This window comes from Microcebus murinus, chromosome 16 (assembly GCF_040939455.1).
Source record: "Microcebus murinus isolate Inina chromosome 16, M.murinus_Inina_mat1.0, whole genome shotgun sequence".
Taxonomy (NCBI): Eukaryota; Metazoa; Chordata; class Mammalia; order Primates; family Cheirogaleidae; genus Microcebus; species Microcebus murinus.
In genome coordinates, this window is record NC_134119.1 from 33,013,197 (window position 1) to 33,026,626 (window position 13,430).

The window sequence follows — 13,430 nt, forward strand, 5'->3', positions numbered from 1 at the left end:
AGGGTTAAAAATAAGTAACATTCATTGAGCATTTATTGTAAGTCAGATACTCTTCTAAGATATGTACATGTATCTCCTCCATTAATCCTTATAGTATATGGATATATATATAATAAATATGATATAATTATAATAACCACATATGGTTATTATGTGGAAACTGAGGCACAAAAAGATTAAGCATATCTAGTAAATAGCTGAGCCAGGATATGAAGCCAGGTTCAGTGACTCGGGAGTATAGAGTCACCCTGGAGCCGAAGTGGGACCTCTTTGCCTCTATGCTGGCAGAACTGAAACTTGACCATGCACAATCACAGGAAGGCTGATGAAAACAAAAGTTGCTGCTCCAACCCCCCTAGTTTCTGACTCAGTACATTAGTTTCCAGGTGATGCTACTCTTCCAGGGGCCACATTTTGAGAACCATCCTTCTGCTTCCTAATAGGAAGAGGTAAGCAAAGGGAAGAGAAGTGGTTATTGATTTCTCACCTGGATTATCACACTATCCTGCCCTGGTTCCAGGCCTCTCCTACCCTCCAGTCACCAGCTCTTCACCAGGGACAAATCTTCCTAAAGCCCAGCTCTAATTATGTTTTCTGCTCAAAGTTCTCTGGATTCTCTACAGTTATCTACCATTGCTGTCCAGTAGAAATGTCTGCAATGATGAAATATTCTATATCTCCACAGTCCAATATGGTAACCACTAACCACACGTGACTATGAATTTTACATTTTATTCAATTAAATTTAAATTTATTTATTTATTTTGAGACAGAGTCTCGCTTTGTTGCCCAGGCTAGAGTGAGTGCCGTGGCGTCAGCCTAGCTCATAGCAACCTCAAACTCCTGGGCTCTAAGCAATCCTTCTGCCTCAGCCTCCCGAGTAGCTGGGATTACAAGCATGTGCCACCATGCCCAGCTAATTTTTTCTATATATATTAGTTGGCCAATTAATTTCTTTCTATTTATAGTAGAGACGGGGTCTTGCTCTTGCTCAGGCTGGTTTTGAACTCCTGACCTCGAGCAATCTACCCTCCTCGGCCTCCCAAAGTGCTAGGATTACAGGTGTGAGCCACTGCACCCGGCCTTAAATTTAAATTTAAATAGTCACATGTGGTTAGTTGCTAGACAGTGTAGGAAACCACTTGGTTTATCATTCAAGGCTCTGCTTGGCACCATCTGCCTTTTTAGCCCAGCTCTAACCTTCAGCATCAGCATTCCGGGTTCCAAGTCGTTTATAGCCGGTTCCTTGGTTCTACCCTGTACTTTCTAATCACAGTGACTTGTTTTATGTGCTCTCCTCAGGCTAGAGTGTTCTGCCCTGCCTTTAATGTTCAGCTTAGATGCTACTTCTTCCTTGAAAACCTTCTTTGATACTTGCTCCCCTCTAATCTTTCTCCTCTGAACACCCCAAATTATCTTTTTCTTATACTCTTTAGTGCTTTCTGTTTCATATTGCAGTTGGCTGGTGTTGGTATTTTATTTCCTTTACTAAATCGTGAGCTTTCGGAAGGTGAGACTGTTTTTTATAGCGAGCTCTTGCTTCCTGCCGCAGGTCCCTCCAGACACACAGAGGAGCTCAATACATCTCACATACCTTTGCACTGGAGCACTGGGGATGCAGATATGGGTATCATACCTTCCCTGTCCTCAAGCTGTTCACAGGCTCCCATAAGAGTCTGATTCATGCCCAGAGAACCATTGTAGCCAATGGTTATTTTGGGCAGGAAGATAAAAGCCACAGAGGGCCCAGTTGGCAATGGGAGTCCAGCAGGAGCTGCCTAGGCAGAAGGCTGTGTTTACACACACGGATGACTCTCTGCCCAGCCTGGCCTGGTGCGAGGAGATGGGAACATTTAGACATCGCTGCCTGGCTGCTTTGTGAAGTTGAGGATTAACCGGTGATGCAGCGGCTGGTCTAGCCGTCTGGTCCCTGCAGATGGATGGATGAGGAGAGGGTTGCAAAGACTGCAGAGTAGTGCCAGCTTCTGGAAGTGGAGTGCTGGCTGGGTGGAGTGGGCGCCTGGGCTGGGAATGTGAGTGCAGGCAAATGTTTGTGATCTGGGCAGCGGATAGCAGGTAGACTTCTGCTGGGTCTGGCTTGGGGGTTTATGGGATCTTCTGAACAGTCCCTGTTTAAAATGGAAAGACTGTTGAATAGACAAAAAACCAAAAAACAAAAAACAAAAAAACTCCAGCTTTCTAGCTTCAGACTTTAATCCTGAGAGTATTTTATACCCTGAAAATATCTAGCATATATTCATCTCTAGGACAAAAACATTTTTTAAAAATAAACTTCTATATTGACATTATAACATAAACACAGAAAGGTGCACTGATCACAAGTTTATGCATATTTCTGTAACTACCCCCCAGACAGGAACAAGACATGTCAGCATAGCCACAGTCAATTTGTGTGAAGCCTAGTATGTGCAGGATTAATAATAGAACAAACACAGCCTCTGGAGTCAGGCATGCCTGGGGTTAAATCTTAGTTCCTCTACCTACTAGCAGTGTGACCTTGGACTAGTGACTTAACTTCAGTTTCCTCCCCTGTAAAATCAAGGTGGATATATAATTTCTACCTTACAGGGAAGTAAGAGATTTAAAACTGAAAATGTCTTACTACAAAGACTTGAAGGTAGAAAAGGAAAAAGAAAAAAATCTGAAAATGTAGGCAAATTGCTAGGCACAGTGCCAGCACGTAAGTGGGGATTCAAATGCTATCTGCAAGGGTGATGCTAATTGATGGTGACGCTGCAGCGCCTTCTGGTACCTGGGACCACAGACACACACACAGCTTTTTTCCTATTGCCTCTCACTGCTCGCAGCCTCTGTATGACACTCTCCAAGCTCTCCTCCAACTGCAAGGAACTAATGATATTATGATGATGCAAACCTCAGCTGACACTTCAGGCACCCAGTGGGAGGCTGGGTGGACATCTGTATCCAGTGGGCATGTGGCCAGGTTTTTCATGTTCAGGTCCCAGGAATGTGGCTGTCAGCCCTTCAAGAGGAGGGCTGATTTCCCAGAGGGCAGTGGAAGCATGAGGACCCACTAAGAAATGCAGCCAAGATAGAGTCTGGGTTGTAGAACCCAGCCTCAGAAGTGTCCTGGCACCCTGGGTGAACTCCTGACACCCACTTGCTTCCTGGTCTCTGGCTGTGGGAGTGAAGATGGCCCAAGGAACAAACACCGTGCACATATTATGAACTGGACACTGAGCTAGGCCCTCATGGGCTGAAGGATGAAAAGTGGCCCCTGCCCTAAAGCTCATAGTGCAGTGGAAGTTTAAAACACTTCAGCAAGTCACACAACCCTGAACTCAAGAGCAGAGTGGCAGGAGGCAGAGGGAGAGGCCAAGAGATTATTTCTGGCCAGAAGGATTCTTGCAGAGAGAAAGGGATTGGGAAGGACTTCCTGGAGAGTGCCTAGAAGAAGGACCATGGGAAAGGGGAAGAGAGTCTCCCAGGCAGAGGAAAGAACACGTGCAAAAGCAGAGGGGCAGGGCAGAGCTCCTGTGCCCTGGGAACCTGGAAACTGTCACTTTGACAAAGCTTATCACGTGGAATCTGATAGTAAGAGCCAGGTAAGACCAGGCTGTGAAAAGTCTTGAGAGTCAGGCTGAAGTGTATGAGTTGCTTCATCAGAGAATGGTGAACCACCAGAGGTTCTTCCATGGAGGAAGCAGAGTGGGACCAGCACCTCTTAACATGCTCAGTGGAGACTAGGATTGTTTTTAGCCAAAGCTAGTAAGCTGGTGGTCAGTTGTCCAAGCTACTGGAGTCCCTGCAGGGTGGGCACTGCTACCTGTCCATTCTGTCTATTTCCCCCACCCAGACGCAGCTGCCCTGTGGTGCCTTCCACAGAGTGCCACCATCAAAGGGAACTGCCTTGTCAGATAGCACTTCTCAGGCCAGTGGGTCATGCTGTTCTGAAGTTTGGTTCTGATAGCTCCTCTCTAGCCCAGTTCTTAGTGGCCTGGGACTACAGCTCAGCTCACCAAGCCCTGCTGTCATCTGGAGACAGAGCCAGATGTACTGCAGCTTTCTTGTCCTGGAACACCCTCCTTCCCATGACCTCACCTTTAACCCAGCTTGGCTTAGGTGTCCTCTTCTCCAGGAAGCCTTTCTGATCCCCATGGGCTGAGTTACAACCTCAGGGTATCTAAACCTGTGTTGACCAAAGGAAATATGAGCCACTTGGGTGAGCCACATGTGTAACTTTGAACTAGTAACTACATTTTTTAAAAAAGCAAAAAGAAACAGATGAAATTATTGAAATGATTTATTTTGTTTAACCCAATCCATAATATCATTTCAATACAAAAATTATTAATGAGATATATTACATTCTTGGTTTTTGGTACTAAATCTCCAAAATCCAGTGTATATTTTACAATTACAGCACATTTCAATTTGCACAAGCCACATTTCAGGTGTTCATTAGCCACATATGATAACCAATACCATATTGGTTAGCACAGTCCTAGAGGCAGGGAGAAGTTTATAAGGGTTGAAACTGAGGATTTGGCATCAGAAAGATCTGGCATTCACAACCTGGCCCTGCCATTTATAAGCTGGGTGAACTTCAAGAAGTCGCTAACCCCTCTGAGCCTCAGTTACTTCGACTGTGAAAGGGATTAATAATTTCAGTGCCAGAGAATTGTTTTAAGGATTAAAAAATGAACGTGTGTCTAGAGAAGGCACAGATGAAGTGTTCTGAAAATGGTGGTGACTAATCTAGTACCTGCTGATGTGCTGGTCTATATGCCCCCACCAAACTGATTGTAAATTCAAGGGCAGAGACTATATCCAATTCCTCCTGCTTTCCCCAGTGCCCAGAGCCTGGCTCACTGCTTGCTGAATGAAAAATGAAGTCCTTGGGCTAGGAGAGGTCCCCATTTCACCCTGCGCACTCAGGAGTCAAGGGCCCCTGGTGGCTGGGAATTAGGAGACCACTGACTACCAGTGGGTGACCTTGGCAAATAACTGCTTTGCTCAGGGCATTGGTTTCCTCCTTGGAAAGATAAAAAGGAGTGAGAGGGGCCCTGCCTGAAATGTTTGGTTGAGTCTCTGCCCCCAGCGACCTTGGGAGGCTGTGGCTGACACTGTGGGCTTTGCCTTCCCAGTCAGTGGAGCAAATCACTTTTATCCTCATCCTGGCTTTCCTGTATCCTGGACTTTAGCACCATCAAGTTCCCTACAGTTAAAATTTAAGAGGAAAGAATTTCTCCTACCTCCTAGGCAGAGCAGAAAGGGGATGAGGGGTCCTGTCCTTTCCTTTCTGCCAGCATTTGCTGACCTCCCATCATAGCAGCCTAGTGGCTGATGCAGGCAGGGAGAGATTCTCCCATTTTACAGATGAGAAAAACCGAGGCTCAGAGGGGTCCAATAACCTGCCCAAGTAATAAGTTGTAGAGGTAGGGTTGGAAGCAGAATTCACAGCTAAATTAACTGAAGGGCCCTTATTTGTTGAATGGGCTCCTCTTTCTTTACCTGGGCCCTGGCATTTCTCCATGAGGGCTTTCATGAGGGCTTGGTCCTGGGTTGAATACTGTCCCCATGCTTCAGTTTCCCTGCAAGGAGAATGAAAACAGCCAAGTAACTGGATTAGTAATTTCAGCTGATGCCTATAGAGGCCATGTCATATGTTCTTCGGAGAATGTCTCTCCCTTTCCCCCAGCTGGGTTTTTCTAGAAACGTTATTGTTAGGTAAAGTGAAAAGTGTCTAGTCCAGAGAGCCAGTGTTATTGTGCAAGTGTGACCTTGGACAAGTCACTCACCACTCTGGGCCTCAGCCTGCCTATTTATAAGGCAAAGGATGATATCTCATAAGATGCTGTGAAGATGACACATGAAAGTAGTTTGCAAAATGGAAAGTACCAATAGACATGTTAGTGAAAAATAACAATAATAGAAATGATAATAGAGGAAGCCTAATTTTCTGTGTGGTCTCATTGACCTGAAGTGAATTGGGCCCTTTGGGTATAAATCCAGAATGATGTCTGGGAACATCCTGCCTTGGTCTTTGCAGTGTAGCCTGGATTCTCCTGGGAAAGTGAGAGGCTCCATCTGGCTAAGGAGGGTGGGAAAGTGGCCCTGCCCCAGTGGAGGAGTGGGGAGGGCCTCTGCCTGGGGGAAGGAGGAAAGGGAGGGGGCCAGGGAAGGAGAGTTGAACTAGGAGAAATGAGGAGGCCCTTGGCCATGCAGCCAGGAGCCTCCTGCCCACAGAAGCCCATGGTTGGGAAGGCCAGCCTGCAGAGGAGGCTGCCAGTTGATTTAGAATCAAAATACTTAAAGGCAGGCCGGGTGCGGTGGCTCACGCCTGTAATCCTAGCACTCTGGGAGGCCGAGGCGGGCAGATTGCTCGAGGTCAGGAGTTCAAAACCAGCCTGAGCAAGAGCAAGACCCTGTCTTTACTATAAATAGAAAGAAATTAATTGGCCAACTAATATACATAGAAAAAAAAATTAGCCAGGCATGGTGGTGCATGCCTCTAGTCCCAGCTACTCGGGAGGCTGAGGCAGGAGGATCACTTGAGCCCAAGAGTTTGAGGTTGCTGTGAGCTAGGCTGACGCCATAGCACTCACTCTAGCCTGGGCAACAAAGCGAGACTGTCTCAAAAAAAAAATAGTTAAAGGCAGGCAGTCAAGAATCTCTTAGCTGATGTGCATATGAACCGATAACTCCTAAGTTTTACTAGTCCTTTCACTTATTCATTTTGAATAAATGTGTGGTGAACTGAACTCAAACAGAGCACCTCATAAGGCAAAGTGACTTGCCCAAGGCCACATCCCTGAGGGCCTGCATGGGGCTCCCTGGGGAGCTCCTGGGAAGAATTGGATTTGGGAGGCCCCAGGGAATGAGAAGTCCAAAGGCAAAGGAGGGATCTGTAAGGAAGTACGCCAAGCAGGACTCTGGTCCTTCTGTGAATTGGCCTGGGCTGATTTGTCTGTTTCCTGTCTGGAAGATGGACATGTTCTCTAGGACTGAGAGGAACTGGCTTCATTCTGCTTTCTGCCTTTGTCTACTCCTGAACCTAGTAAGCAGGAGAGTGATGGCATTGGAAGCTGTGTCTTGGGATGCCTGGTGAAGGAGTTTGTCATGCTTAACTTGGAAAAGGCTCTGTTTGGTGGGCAAAGGAACATAGTTGCTATTCTGTGTTCTCTAAGGGGTGCTGCAAAGAGGGCATAGCCTCATTCTGTGGAGGCCCTAAGGTGGGTGTTAGGACTTTGGGAGGAAAGTCACCATGATGGAGAGGGAGGGGAAAAGGGAGGGAGGTAGTTGTCTGTATAGTGTAGGATGAGCAGAGTAGAGATGGATAACTCACTGCTGAGGTTGATACTGAGGGAATTGCACCATAGGAGGATGGATGGCTGGGCTTATATCTAGCTGCTTCCCAGCCTGGGGCCTCTGTGGTTCCCAGTGCAGTGGAAAACAGCGGCCAGCACATAGTAGACACTGAGGAATGATTTGAAGAATGAAAGAATAGATGTGCATGCTTGGGGGGGTGTGGTTAGGGTGTAGTGGTCATATGGGCTATAGTGAACCCACAGGCAGAGATCTTTGGAGATCATGTGGGTTACCCACCATTCTCCAGGCCTTCCTCAAGACCTGGGGACCCTAGAGATAGGTTCATACAACCCTTTCATCTTTCATGTAAACTGAGGCCCAGAGCATGGGAACACCTTGCCCAAGGGTACTTGCAGAGACAGTAGCAGAGCTGGACTAGAATCCAGGCCCTCTGCCTCCCAGAGTCCTCTGCTATTCCAGGTCCCTGCCTTTGGATTGAGTGAGGTGGAGGCTCTGCAGTGATTGGGACCATGTTTTGAGTTTTAACAGTGCTTCTTGGTAAGAGGCACAGGGCTTGGCTTGGTTTTGAGCCACAACCTCTGCCACAAACCCCTTGGCCACCCTCCACCCTTCCTGGAGCCTGGATGCACACTCAGCATGTACTCATACACATACTGCAAATACATCAGTACACAGGCCCAGTCCTCAATAGGTCTCTGTGCCCACTGTTACACTTAACTGTCATTGGCACCAATGCACATATGGACAAATGTACACATACACTCCAAGAGACACTCAGAGGCACAGAGGATTCCCAGGAGACAGTCTCACAATACCTCCTCCCTCATGGGGGAGGAACGCTGAGTCCCAGGGAGGTTCTGCCCTCCGCCATGCTGCAGGGGAAGTGAGGGGATCCGGCTCAGGTGGGATGGGAGGCCCACTGAGGCTGAGTCACCCCTTCTGAGTCAGGGATCCTTCCCTCTCCCTCCCTCTCCCCCTCCCTCTCTCGCCGCTGAGCCCCCTGAGAGGGGCTGGCCGGCCCAGGGTGAGGGCAGTCGAAGCGCAAGAGTTACCTCTTGCCATACAGTCCCGCGGTTCTGGGAACTGGCCGTGTGGCAGGGGCCGGGAGGAGGTGGCCTGGGAGCCTGAGAGCGAGAGGGAGGGGGAAGAGGGAGCCAAGCAGTGAGGAGGCGGAGGCAGGGGCAGGGCTGCCGCGAGCGAGGAGGCAGGCTCCAGTGGCGGCCGCCCCTGGGCTGGGCGCTGAGGCCGGGGCGGGGGCGGGGGCTGGCCGCGCGTCGGGCGCCAGGCCCGGGGCTGTGGGCACGGTGCCCAGCCCCCGGCGCACGCCGAGCCGCCGTCGCCGCCGCTGCTGCAGTCGGCATCCATCAGCGGGCGGGGGTGTCGCTGAACAGGCTGCTCCGCAGAGCCCGCCGCGACCCCGCGCGCCGCCCCGCCCCGCGGCCTGCCGGCCAGAGCACCCGAGGGGGCCGCCCCTCGCCCAGCCTGCCAGAGATGGGGACCCCCAGGCCCAGGTAGGCACGTGTGGGAGATCAGGTGGCACTGGGGGCTGGGAGCTTGTAACATCTAGGCCCAGCCTCTAGCCCAGGGGGAGCAATGGGGTGAGATGGGGAACTGAGTTTGCAGGCTGTTGGCCCCCTGACCAGTGTGGGGACTCGGCCTTGCTGTTCTTTCCCACCTCCCAGGTCTGCAGCCTCCCCCAAGGCCCGGAGAGAGAGGAGGCGAGATGGTGGGCTTGTCCTGCCATAGGATGAACAGTTGGTGGGTGCTGGGCTTCCCCGGGGCTGGCTCACTCTGTTCTCGGAGACCCCTCTTGCTGCTGCCTCTGGAGGCCAGGGGCTCTCTGGATTTCTCCGTGTTCAGATGCTGCATTTTGAGCTCTTGGCTGGAGGTTGGGATGCTGGTGAGCTCTTGCCGTCATCCTCACCCTCTGGTTACAGACCTTTCTGGGCTTGCTTCCCCTCCCATCTCCCCTGTAAGTCTGTTAGAGCTGGGGTCATGGACCTTAGCCCTAGGACCTCTGTGGCTTTGGCTTGGCATTTCCCTGGCCAGAGGTTGTCCGCTGTGATCAGAGGTAGAGGACTTGTGTATCCCAGTTGCGTCTGGCACCTTCACATTTAGGGAGGTCCAAGGGCCCGGCCCAAAAGGCTGGAGTCTTGGGGATAGGCATGGGGGACCAAGTGATTATAGCCACCAGGGTACTTACTGGATGCTGAGGCTACTGACTAGCTGAGCTATATGGCCAAAAGTGGTCCATGGGGACCTTGAAGGGTTGTACAAGGACTAGGAAGGAGTTCTGGGAATGCTGATCTCTTTCTCAGCTGCCAGCCATGGTTGTTGCTTTCTCATGGAGCTCTGAGGATGCACTGGGGATGGTGGGGGGAGGGAAGAGCACTACCACGTGTTCCCACCTTCACTTCTGGATCCACATAGCACCTCCTCTGCACCCAAAGGTGGGAGTGTAAGAGGGCTGGATTTAGGGCCTCCCAAGGCTGTGTGGGATCCAGTTGCTCCATCTTCCCCCTCCCCCCAGCATTAGGAGTCTTCCAGGATCAGCAGCAGTTGGGCCAGGTTGAGAGCTGGGGACTGGGATGGTGCCCTCAGCAGCTCCTGGAAGACCTGGTGCTGCCTGTCCCAGGGAATGGTGTGGAGAATAGAGGCGGCTGTGTGCCTGCCTGCCCACCCATTCTTCCAGATGGAGCCAGCGACAGAGGCAGCCTGTGCCAGCCTCTCTGAGCCACCATGGCCCAAAGGAGGCTTTGCCAGCTCCATACAGGGATGGAGCTGGCTTCTGCTGGCCACCGGAGGTCATGCCTGCCTGGCAACCCATGCACAGAGGACAGTCCCTGGGATTTCAGGGGCACCTCAAGGCGGCCTTGGAGAGGAATGGTGCAAGAGACCTTGTTCTTATTAAAACCTTTTCTGGACTATGTGGCAGTTTCCTGGGCTCAGCTCTGTGAGCTTCTTGAAGGGCTTCCTCTATAAAACCCCACATGAGAACAATGCTTGTTCTGGTAGTCCTCACTCAGAAAATATTTGAAAGGTTGAATGCGGCCTAGAGAGGAAGAGTGACTTGTACAAGGTCACATAGCAGCTGTGTGGGAGAGCAGCCAGTGCTAACATACCCAGGTCTTCTACCTCTTGGTCTGGAGTTCTTGCAACCCAGATGCCTGCTTCTCTGCTGCTGTGGCCGTCCCATATACAGGACTCTGCCAGAGGCTAGACTGTGTAGCTGGGAGCCCAAAGCTACCCCTTAGGGGGGACCTTAGATTGGCTTACCAGCCCTTGCCCCCAGCAGGCAAGCAGGAGAGGCCCAGGCTGAGAGAAAGGGCAACCTCTTGGGAGTATACCCTCTTGGGAGTGTACAGAGCTGGTAGAATACAGGGTACTCAGGGATGTTCTGGGTGTGAGCCTCCAGGGGGCAGCAGAGAGGGTCTCCTGACTAGTCAAGCTGAGGCGGAAAGTGCTTGTTAGCACCAGCCTCGATATCTCTGTGGGCCCCTTTCTGGGCTTCTCTACTACCACCCCCTTTCTTGGAGATAGGGTTTTGCTTTGTCACCAAGCTAGAGTGCAGCGGCACAATCAAAGTTCACTGTAGCTACAAACTCCTGGGCTCAAGCGATCCTCCTGCCTCAGCCTCCTGAGTAGCTGGAAGTACAGGTGTGAGTCACCACGCTTGGCCTCTGCTTTATTTATTAGAAGGGGATCATCTCTACCTGGAGTAATACCAGCCATTACACAATCAGAGTGATGGCATTTATTGAGCACTTACTGTATGCTATGTACTGCAATAAGTGCTTTGCATCATTTCACAGCAACCCTATCAAATAGGTACTATCATTATCTACTTTTTATAGAGGAGAAACTGAGACTCAGAGAGGTTCTGTCACCTGTCTAAGGTTACACAGCTGGGAAGCATGGGGCTGTCTGAGTCCAGAGCCCCTCTCTCTATCATGACATTATATTGGGGCAGTGTCTGGGAGTACCAGGTTGGTGTCTAGTGAGGCAGACAATTAATGGGGATAGGCATGGGGGGGCCAGCATCAGTCCAAGTGGAGAGGTATATGTGTTGGGTCTGGTGAGGCAAGGGTGGCTCTGTGGTCTAGAGGGGTAGGGGCAGAGAGAGGTACTGGCTAGGAGCTGTCAGAGAAGGATTGGCTTTGACCTTCTGCTTCCTGCCAGGATCCCCTGGAAGTATAGAAGCTGTAGAATCCCTGCTCTCATTGCTATCAGGGAAGATGGGTTGTCCCTGCCACATTTGATAAGGCTCTAATTACCAGAAACCACACCAGTGGGAATGCGGAGGCATCAGCAGGGACTGCAAAGAGGGGGCCCTGTAGGGAGGGACTTAAGCCTGAGAGGATGGGTGGGGCTGGAGTAGGCTGGAACTGCTTCTTCTGTGGGCTGGCAGCTTGTGGATAAGAATAGTGACAGGTAACATTTATTGAGCACCTATTACATGCCAGGCACTGTTTTAAGGGTTTCCACATACAACTCATGTAATTTTCACAAAACCGTATGCATTGTAGGTTATTATTGTTCTCATTTTACAGATTGAGAGAACTGGAGCTTAGTGAGGGGACAGATAGTTGCTCAAGGTTAGACAGCTAGGTCGTGGGGGGAGTCAGGATTCAACTCTAGACATTGCGGGTCAGAGCCATGTTCCTGATGGCCATGCTGGGCAGCCTGTGGTTTCTCAGAGGTCATACTCAGTTTTGTTCGTTTTGAAATAATCCCTCAATCAGATGCATCCCTCTCCTCAAAGATCTCAAAATCTAACTGGAAGAGACATGGTAATGACATGGCAAAGGTAAAAAATGTACTACTGCACGTGCTCAGCATAGATTCCTATTTCAGTGCTCAGTGAGCCAGGCTTCAAGAAAATGGGGACCTTTGAGCTGAGCACTAAAGGCCAAGTTGCATTTCGATAGTTGTAGGGGGAAGGGCACTCGCTCCCCTAGGTCAGAGGGGAAAGAATTAAGGATGCCTTGAAGAAGAGCGGGTGGTCTGGTGTGCCTGGCACAGAGAGGATATGTGTGTAGGGGGGATGTGAGTTGGGAGGTGACTGAGAAAGTCATCTTATATTTGGTTGTTTTTTTTTTTGAGACAGAGTCTCACTTTTGTTGCCTTGGCTAGAGTGCCATGGTGTCAGCCTAGCTCACAGCAACCTCAAACTCCTGGGCTCAAGCGATCCGCCCGCCTCGGCCTCCCAGAGTGCTAGGATTACAAGCGTGAGCCACCACGCCTGGCCATATTTGGATTTTTGATGAAGCTTTGGAATGTACCAGATGTAAGCTCTAGTCACAGCACTGCTTTGTACTAGCCATGTGGTCCTGAGCACATCACTTAGCTGGTCTGAGCCTCAGTTTCCTCGTCTGTAAAGTGCAGGTAAACATGCCTGTCTCACAGGGACCATGTTTTGGTTGTTACATAAAGCACCTAACACAGTGCTGACATTGCAGGAACTCAGTAAATATTACTTCTCTCCCTCTTCCGTTTCTCTTAAATGTCAGGCTAAGGTGTTTCGACTTGACATGAGCCTGGAGGCTCAGGGAATCTTTGCAGCATTTTGGTCTGCCAAGGAGCATGACAAGATTGTGTTTTGGGAAGGTCCGTTTGGCAGAGTGGACTGTGGCCTTACAGGAGAAATATTAACTGTGGGGACATGGAGGGCTAGGGAGGGAAGAAAGTTGAACCTGCTCTAAGGCATACCTTGGGGGTAGGTGGCTTGTCAAGTTAGGGGGGGAGGAGATTGGGGTGGGGAAGGCCACAGAGGTCAGGAATTCAGTTTGAGGCCTGGTGAGTTTAAAAAGAAGGGGTGGTCTCCCTTGAGTCATGTGGAAGGTTGGGCAGCATCTTCTTTGTGCATCTGGCCTTTTTGTTTTCTTTTGAATTATTTCTTTTGGATATATCCCCATCAGAGCTTCCTCTATAATAGCAGCAAATTGGGACTAAGTGTCCAACAATAGGAAGATGATTGAGAATGCTTTGGAACATACAGTGAATAAAATAATGTGCAGTAGTGAACTCCCTCAGAAATGGAGTATATGGAGATATGCACTTGCAGAGCTCTTTTATATCCTTGATTCATTTCATGCTTATGACTGCCCTGTGAAGGA

At 50.0% G+C, this 13,430-nt stretch overlaps 1 protein-coding gene across 29 annotated transcripts in view; it reads left to right on the forward strand.

Annotated features, from left to right (window-relative positions):
* EPB41L1 (erythrocyte membrane protein band 4.1 like 1) overlaps positions 1-13,430 on the forward strand; it is a 128,110-nt gene that overhangs the window by 49,408 nt on the left and 65,272 nt on the right. For 6 of the 29 annotated variants that reach the window (XM_076011088.1, XM_076011089.1, XM_012754863.2 and 3 more), the window contains exon 1: positions 8,599-8,825. The exons of 2 other annotated variants lie outside the window; for them this stretch is intronic. The gene's annotated coding sequence lies outside the window, so the exon portion shown is untranslated. Of the gene's footprint in view, positions 1-8,571; positions 8,826-13,430 lie in introns of those variants that run through there. 21 more of the 29 variants (XM_012754861.2, XM_012754857.2, XM_076011083.1 and 18 more) reach the window with 10 other exon arrangements.